This window comes from Portunus trituberculatus, chromosome 27 (genome assembly GCF_017591435.1).
Source record: "Portunus trituberculatus isolate SZX2019 chromosome 27, ASM1759143v1, whole genome shotgun sequence".
Taxonomy (NCBI): domain Eukaryota; kingdom Metazoa; phylum Arthropoda; class Malacostraca; order Decapoda; family Portunidae; genus Portunus; species Portunus trituberculatus.
Genome location: NC_059281.1, coordinates 10,742,862 through 10,749,901, shown reverse-complemented (window position 1 = coordinate 10,749,901; position 7,040 = coordinate 10,742,862). Strand labels below are relative to the sequence as shown.

Here is a 7,040-nt window from a genome sequence, read left to right as displayed (position 1 = left end):
AGAAAACACTCAGACACTAATAACTTCACGAAAATAACCTCTGAGGATACCAAAAAGTTCCAGCTGCGTTTGTTGAAAGAGTCGAGACAATACAGTGTTTAAGATTACGGTCCCTTGTCTCAGGTGAGCGAGGAAACAAGGTAATTTATCCACCAGTCAGTTGTTCGGTTCTCCTAGACAGCTCTACAGGTGGGTGAGCATCGCGCCACCTGTGTGAGCAACAAGGTCTCTGGTCTTACTTAGGAAGGTTTGTCTGTGTCCGCGGGAGATGCTGAGATTTTACCTCTCTCTCTTTCTGCGCGAAACTTGAAGATTAAAAATTCGAGTTAATTAATGGAAACTAAAGGAATAGGTAAAAAAAAAAAGTGTTAGGAATAAAAGGAAGGACTGAAAAATGTGAACAAAGGAGGCTTGGAAATGGTATCAGAGAGGAGAGAGAGAGAGAGAGAGAGAGAGAGAGAGAGAGAGAGAGAGAGAGAGAGCGCCAGCCTGCCTATATCCATCATCGCGCTGAGTGCATAGTGGACCACAAAATCTCTGCAAACACTCACAGAGACACATTCCCTCGAGTTTTGCCTGGGAGGAGCAATACCTTCACTCTCACGCATCTCTCTCGCCTCTCACACTCCTCTCACACACTTCCTTGCTCTCCAACACGTTTCTCTTAACCTCACACTGCCCTTTTCTTTTCCACATCACCTCCCCTTGACTCCAATACTAATCTTTTCTCAATTTTTCGTTCTTTTTAACCTTCGTAATCCTCCATAACTTTTTATTTTAACTTTTAATTGTTCTTAATTGAGTGTGGTGAAATATGACCCTTTTCCTGTGGGGGTTGTAGGTCGTTCAGTTTCTCTGTCTCACGCCTTTTCAGTCAGTCAGTCAGCCAGTAAGTCGCTCAGTCAATCAGTTGCTCAGTTTCACGTCTTCTCAGTCAGTCATGCATTTCCTCCTCTCTTTTTTAATCAGTCAAACGTTCTCACGCCTTGTCAGTCAGTCACTCTAGCTTTCCATCACTACAAGCAGGTTTCAACTTTCATGAAATTAAGACTTATACTTGAGTCAGAATATGAGGCAATCAGGGTTTATTTGACGTGGATGAGTGGTCACTAAAGATAATTACACGATCAAGCTTGGTAATGTACTGTAGTTTCACCCAAATTAAAAAGGAAAGTGACTGATGCTACGATACTAAAAAGGTAATAAAATCATTGAGCCTTTTTTCTTCCCCTTATTCCCTGTATCGTTCACCGTATTGTTTCTTTATATCGTTTGCTTGCATCCTTCATTCCACCTCTATGTCTTCCTTTATGGTCACCATCACTGTATTCTTTTCTTCCTTTGTTGTATTGTTGCTCTATATTCTTCATCCCTCTCGTGTGGGTCTTCCAGTCGGCCTGTCCCGCCAGTCCCTGCCTTGCCTCGAGCCTTGCGGTAAGAAAGTAGATACCCATGTGGAAAATAACCTTCCCCATCTTGATAGATTTCGCCTCCCTGTTACATCTCGTCAGCCCGTCACTCTCTTGTTCTCTTCCTCTTGTTGTTAGTTTTCTTAGCTCTTAGTTTTCTTACTTCCCTTTCTTTTTGTTGGTTCCTTTCTCCCTTTTCCCTCCTCGTCCTTCTCTCTTTCTCCTCTTCGTTTTCTTTGCTGCGCTGTCATCTTGTTTTCTTGTTTCTTTTGGTATTCCCTGTTCTCTTTCTTTCCTGCTCTTCTTTCTTTCTTCTCTGTCCACTGTTTTTTTTTTTTTCGCGCCTAGTCCTTCTCCCTCGTCTTGTCCTCGTCCTTGCTCTCTTTCTCTTCCTACTCTTCATCCACATCTTCTTCCTCTTTCTTCATTATTGCTTTTCTTGCTTCCGTCGTCGTTTTCGTCCTCTTCTTCTCCCTTCTTCTTGTGCCACTTCCTCCTCTTCCTCCTCCTCCTCCTCCTCCTCCTCCTCCTCCTCCTCCTCCTTCTTCTCCTCTCATCCTCGTCATTTTACTCTTCTGTCTCGCTGGAGAGAGAGAGAGAGAGAGAGAGAGAGAGAGAGAGAGAGAGAGAGAGAGAGAGAGAGAGAGAGAGAGAGAGAGAGAGAGAGAGAGAGAGAGAGAGAGAGAGAGAGAGAGAGAGAGAGAGAGAGAGAGAGAGAGAGAGAGAGAAATTATCGATCAGTAGAGGAGGAAAAAAATAATAAATCCTTAGTGGAAAGTGAAAGTTAAGATGTTGATAGGACAAGAAGGAAGGAGAGGAGAAAAATAGATGGTAATAATGATATGAGTGATACAAAAGGGGGAAAACATGAATAAAGGTAGTGAAAGAGGTGAACATGAAGGAAAATGGGAAGAGAGAAGGAAGAATTGGCGTGGAAATGGAAAAAAAGGAGGAAAATAAATAACGATGGAAAGCAGTGAGAGAATATGATGAAAGGAAGGAAAATGACGAAAAAGAAAGAGGAATAGAAGAAGAAAATGGTGGATTAACAAAAAAGGAAGAAAGGAAGAAATGATGAAAGTAGGAGTAGGAAGAGGAGGAGGAGGAGGAGGAGGAGGAGGAGGAGGAGGAGGAGGAGGAGGAGGAGGAGGAGGAGGGGCGGCAGGAGGAGGAGGAGGAGTAGGAGGAGGAGGAGGAGGAGGAGAAGTAAAGGAGCGCACTGAGACAAGTGATCTCTCTCTCTCTCTCTCTCTCTCTCTCTCTCTCTCTCTCTCTCTCTCTCTCTCTCTCTCTCTCTCTCTCTCTCTGTATGTGTGCAAGCAAACTTGTCTCAACTAATTCCAGAGGGAGAGAGAGAGAGAGAGAGAGAGAGAGAGAGAGAGAGAGAGAGAGAGAGAGAGAGAGAGAGAGAGAGAGAGAGAGAGAGAGAGAGAGAGAGAGAGAGAGAGAGAGAGAGAAACTAAACGAAGTACAAATTCAAGCATGAAACACAAACAAACACGAAGATTGGGACACACACACACACACACACACACACACACACACACACACACACACACACACACACACACACACACACACACAGAGTTGATAGTTGGACGTTGTAACGCTGAGATCAAAACCAGTGAAGCGAGAAGGAGAGGGAAGAGGAGGAGGAGGAGGAGGAGGAGGAGGAGGAGGAGGAGACAGCCCGTTCCAGCAGGAGGTATTAAGGACATGATTGGAGTTCAGGAATGTGATCTGGAAAACGTTAGGTGTAAGGAAGAAGAAGAGGAGGAGGAGGAGGAGGAGGAGGAGGAGGAGGAGGAGAGGAGAAGGAGGAGGATGAGGTGTGGTGTGTCTTGGAAAGCATGTACAAGGTGTTATGAAACTGGAAAGAGATCTGTGACTGGAAATTTATCTTTTGTTAATTCTCTTGGGGTGGAAAACTGTCAATAAATAGGTGGATTTGGCCTGGAAATTTTTAAGGGCCTATAAAGTTGCGTCTCGTGGCTGAAAACACTGATTATTGGCTGGAAACTATTTATTTTCCCTCGCTTAGTGGTTAGCTGTGTCGTGATGGTGACGATGGTGATGGTGGTTGAGGAGGTAGCGTATGGTGCGTGAAATTATTAAAGATGTTGTTCCCCTTTTTCCCCTCGCCTTTTAAAGTGGCGTTGTGTTAGTGGTGGTGGTGGTAATCTGCGGCGCGGCTGGTGGTGAGTGGCTGCACCAGTGTTATTGTGGCGCGGTTTGGCATGAAGCACTGACAGGAATGTGTGTTTGTGTCTGCAATGCTGACATGAAGACGTGTGTTGCTGCAGGATTGGTGTAATTGTGCTGTCTACCACTAATCACTGATGCAATAGTATAGTAATGTATTCAGTAATGACGCTACGTGATCCTTTGATTTAATGTGCATAGGCAATTATAAATACATCAGTGAACAGTGATACAGAGTTGTGTGGGGCTGGTTGTGATAGTGCGGAATTGTCTGTAGTGTTGTAGGGGACTGACTGCTGTGAAGTGGTTAAACAGAGTAGTGTGGTGATGGTTCTAATGGTGTAGGGTGAGTGTAGTGGTGTAAGGAGTGAATGTGGGACTGAATGTAAGTGTATGGGGGTTAAGTAGTCCTGTGTAGGTGAGGGGACTGACTGCTTTGGTTGAGTGTAAGTGAGTGAGGCTGAGTGTCGGTGTTTAAGGCTGATTCTAATGCTGTGTTAGTGTGGGGACCGACTGTGTTGGCTGTGTGTAGGTGTGTGTGGCTGATTGTGTTGTTGCAGGTTGGAGACAGCCGCGTGGTACAAAATAATTAGCGTCTATAACTTAATTAACTTTTTAGTCGCTTAATTAACAACAAAAGATCCATAAAGGGGAAGGGTCAGGCATGATACATAGTAATATTCTTGTAGGTGCTTGTAGGGAGAAGGTTGGGGGCAGAATCTACCTAGATGTTGCAGATAGAAGAGTCTGTCTTTTATTTCTTTGTGATGGAAGGAGCGGCCGCAGCGGATCACCCGTCTTGTTTATTTTTTGTCTTGAATATAAAAGAGAAAAAGTAAACCGAAATTTAAAATTTTTAGACTAGGGGTTCTGAAGCTTTTTCTCTTTAAGAACCCCTAAGTTATAAGACAACCTATACCCGAAACCCCAGTAACCTGACATCGAACAAAATGTAAATATAGTGACTGAAATTAACTCAATATGCAATGATGCTGCAAAGAAATGTTATTAGATCAACCATCAAATCCCAGGAAATCTTGTGAACCCCTTGGGCTTCGTGAACTTCAAATTAAGAACCCTTGCTTTAGACTATGAAACGTTAAGTAGCACAGAAATGACAACGACGAGAGATACGTGGGAATGTGTCATGTATCTTCACATTATAGCTGATGGAGTGTCAAGTAATAGAGAACTGAACGAATCACGTGTCATTCTATACGTGATGAGAGGTGGATGGAGAGGCATTGAGAAGGTGACCTCTGTAATTACTATGTTAATGGGATTGTGTCGGTGAAGTGGCAGGTACACATTGACGCTATACTGGCCTTTCATTCGCATCAAACCTCTCACGTTTTTCTAATGCGGAATATGATGAACGCATTACTTATTCATACCATTTGGTGCTGCGTGTTTGGCTGAAGGACGCGTGAGTCAAATTATTCCCAGCAGTGATGTATTGGAGAGCACCGGTTAACTCTCTCTCTCTCTCTCTCTCTCTCTCTCTCTCTCTCTCTCTCTCTCTCTCTCTCTCTCTCTCTCTCTCTCTCTCTCATCTGGTTTGTAAAAAAATGCGTGCTGGAAGAAGAAAATTAGGGAAGAAAGATATATCAGACGTAGTTCAAGTCGAAGAAAAGAAGAAGAAAACAATAACAAAAAGAAGAAAAAAAATGAAAAGAAAGAGAAAGAGAGAAAAGAAATATAAAAAGAAAAGAAGAGAAGAAAGAAAAAGCAGAAAGAGTGTAATCAGCATAGAAAAAGAAGCACAAGAAATAAGAAACAGGAAGAAAATCACAGGGAAAGAAAAAGAGGAAAAAGAAACAGCAGCAGGGGAATAAGTGTTGGGGCGAGCTGAGAGCGAAGTTGTCTCCACCACTGCAGGAAGGTCAAGAAGAATGGTCACGCTGCTTCTGGTCTGGGCGAGGTGGACGTTTAAAAAGAAGTCTTCATTAAATAACTTGAAAAACCATTATCCTGGAAATTCTTGGCGGCTTCCAGTAGGTCTTAAGAGTGCTGGGACGTGTGGAGTTCCTTGGAGGCTCTGGAACGCTGGAAGGGCTGACTCGAGATCGTTCCAAGCTTCAGTGAGGGAGGAGAATTCTTGAAAACTTGTGGCCCGTCTCACTGGCTCTCAGCAGCCCCCGAGGTATTGGCGTGTATGGAGGCGTTAGGAAGAGAGCAAGTACTGGTCTGGCCCTTAGTTTGGTGTCTATTTTAAGGCGTCCACGAGTCACCTAGGCAATGGAATGAAGTTTATATATATTTCTGGGGTTTCTTTTATTCTGAGATTTAGTTCAAGAATTGGAAAAATAAAGGTTATCGGGTGAAGTGAGGCCAGATTAAACTCGAGGTTATTTTCAGGAATCCACGAGTCACTTCTTTGCTCTGTAATTGACGTGGTTCTGTGTTTTGAGTCTATAGAATTACGTCATTATAGTTTTTGCTTTATTCCCAAGAAAATGGAAAGAACTGAACTGCTCTTGGTGCTCTTGATTAATATTCTGAGGAGTCTAAGAGTCCTCTCGAAGCAATGAACTGGAGATGATATTATTTTTTTAACTTTGGGTCTTTACAGTTTCGAGAGTCAACGGAATATTGGTCTCCGTGGAAGCAATGAGGGTTGAGAGGTGCTAAGGGGCTGATGACTCTCCAGGGAGGCTGTGGCTATTAATCAGGAACTTACACTATGGCTCAAGGTGGCGGAGATTAAGTGAAAAGGTTACATTCAATTACAACATAATAGGTAGTTGGAAGAGAAAGAAAAATAAAATCAAAGGGTGGCCTGGAATAGATGAGAGAGAAGGAGAAGAAATGGAGCCGGATTTAATATTGAATGCAAGTTTTTAGTGATCTTAATTCTGCATAAAGTCATCTCAGTTTAGAATTTGAAATATTAGGAAGTTCCCTCGCTCTGTCGGCCTTCATACTTCCATGTTCTCGCCTGGTCGATGTAATATACATCTCTTCACTGTGTGTGTGTGTGTGTGTGTGTGTGTGTGTGTGTGTGTGTGTGTGTGTGTGTGTGTGTGTGTGTGTCATTGATGTACACTTCCCTTGATGACATCCTTGAATTTTACACACACACACACACACACACACACACACACACACACACACACACACACACACACACACACACACACACACACACAGAACTTCACTTGACAACGCTCCTCCAATATTCTGCATCTTTAATATTTTCATTTCCTTGCATGAATTGTAGAGGACTGGAGGAAGGAGTGTGTGTGTGTGTGTGTGTGTGTGTGTGTGTGTGTGTGTTTCTTTCTTCATTATGTTGCGGTGAGAAAAATATGGATTTCATTACGCTTTACTTTTTTCAGATATTATCAATTCATCTTCCGTTATGAGGAGAAGGTTAATGATGTATGCGTGTTTCCCCGCTGAGTTCAAGGAAATATTGACGTTCTGCTT

General features: G+C 43.1%; 1 protein-coding gene across 3 annotated transcripts in view; it reads left to right on the top strand.

Annotated features, from left to right (window-relative positions):
• Positions 1–7,040, top strand: part of LOC123509490 (SCY1-like protein 2) — a 307,200-nt gene that overhangs the window by 18,484 nt on the left and 281,676 nt on the right. The window lies entirely within an intron of this gene.